Below are 2,222 nucleotides of genomic sequence, written 5' to 3' on the forward strand. Positions count from 1 at the left end.
CGCCCTTCTCCCTTCATCGCCCTCTCTCTCCCTCTCACTCCTCTCACCCATCTCACCATCACCGTCCCTCCTCCCCTCAGTTTCTCATTCCTCCGGCCAAACCACCGCGCCAGCCGTCTTCACCGCCGCCGTTCACGGCGGTGCCAGTTTCTGTCTCTGCTGCCCCTGCCCTATCGTAGTCCCCCTTTCCATTCTCAGTTTTTCCCGGCTCCCAGGTTCCTGCTCCATTTCTGTTATTTCTTTTTCTATTTTTCCTTTTTATTTGTTCATTTATGTTAGTTCCTGGAATTGCATGTTAGTTAGCTAAATTCAAATTTTGTATGTTAGGTTAGATAGATATAATTGCTGTTAGGTAGCTAGGGCTGGATAGAGGATTCTAGGCCTGATAATTGCTCCGTATGTGCATATCTGTTGCTTGCTTCCTTGGGTACGGTATGTTGGTTTTGGGTTGATATTCCATGCAATATGTGTTGCCAAATAATATCTATTTGCTGCTGTGCGTGATTGATGTTATTTTTTTTGTGCTAATTGTGCTATTTTGCTATCCGGGAACGTCCAATTTTAAGACGGAATGCTGCCCGATTTTCAAGGAAATTAGTTTCATTTTGATCTTTATTTCAGTTTTGGGCAAATTTCTGTTTCCTTTTTGACTTCCCGGATTTGCACACTCATTGTGAACATGAACCGCAACTTCTCGTTCAATTGAGCCTATATATCATCATATCGCTAATCCACTTTTCTAACTTACTAATTTCTTTAACCATTTTACTTCCACTCACTTTTAACCCTCTTTAACAATTCTTTCAAAAATATGATGATATTATTGCCTTTTGAATATGAGATGTTGCCTTTAATGAAGATTACAGTCTTGGTTCATTCACTTATGTTTACTTGTTCACTTTTACGTATTCCGTGCAACATCATGATTGCTCTTTGATATTTATATCCTGAACATGCCTTCTTTGTTACATGCTAAATGTTTTATATACTCTATCATATTTTTCAGGATGTCGGATAAAGGAAAAGCTATAGCCTCGGCTTCCAAAAAAAGGAAGCGCTCCAAGACCCCTACACCCCCACCATCTGCTAACTATGCGAGGAATCCGCTGAATGAGGAGGAGAAAGAAAATCAGTTACTCCCGTCCACTGATCCAACCAAATTCCCAAATCTCTACTGCGAGCTACGCCTTTCCCGTTATGCAAAGAAGAATCTGAATATTGAGAAGAAGCTGAATCTTCCCAATGATGTGAGGCGTGCCATAAACGCCCGTATTTCTGAGCTGGGCTTGGATTTCGTCGATAGGGACTTGGGACGGATTAACATATCGTGGGTCAAGGAATTTTACTGCAATTTCTTTCGACCGGGCTTGGATTCAGTATTCTTGAGGGGTAGAGAGATTATGATCACTGAGGATGCCTTGAAGGATGCGCTGCTTTGCAGAGTTGGTACTCCTGAGACTTGTGCCTACCAGCAGGCAGAGGTAGCTCTCCTCTCCATGACTTTCGACTATAAGGCACTTAGGCGCGTGATTGCTACACCAGATGCTTCTTGGGTAATGGATTCGAGCAACACAAAGCCCAAGGGCATGCTATTTGCACATCTGACTAGGGAGGCTAGGACTTGGCAACAAATATTTGCCCACTATGTCTTCCCTACCACTCACTTTTCAGAGATTCCGATGGATATGCTAGTCTTGATTGGGTGTGTCATGGAGGGGAAGGAAGTATATTTTCCCCGACTGATTAGGCATAGTATGTGGAGAGCTCATATTCGCGGCTTGTTACCGTTTCCGACACTGGTTACTAGCTTAGCTGAGCTAGCTGATGTCCCGTGGGAGGACAATGACGTGACACCACCACCTCCAGATGACGACGACAAGGAAGTTACTATTCCCTGGGGTGTGTGGGTGCACGAGAGGCCCCCGACCAGCTGCCGTTCTCGAGCTAGAGCGGCAGTCGAGGCAGCTACACCATCTTCTTTGACAGCAGCCCCACCTCCTTCAGCACCCGAACCCACTTACCTACTGGTTCAGCGTCTGTTTCGGTTCTTGGAGCGCGAGAGGCTTCATGTCAGACGCCGACTGGATCGGATGGATCAGGCACTCATCTCCCTTGGCGCTGAGTTACCTCCGCTTCCAGACTCTCCGACCTCCGATGAGCAGGATCATCAGGAGGAGGATGCGGATGAGCCACTTCAGCGGGATGCCCCTCCAGCTGCTCCT

Source organism: Arachis ipaensis, chromosome B06, assembly GCF_000816755.2.
Source record: "Arachis ipaensis cultivar K30076 chromosome B06, Araip1.1, whole genome shotgun sequence".
NCBI classification, from domain to species: Eukaryota; Viridiplantae; Streptophyta; class Magnoliopsida; order Fabales; family Fabaceae; genus Arachis; species Arachis ipaensis.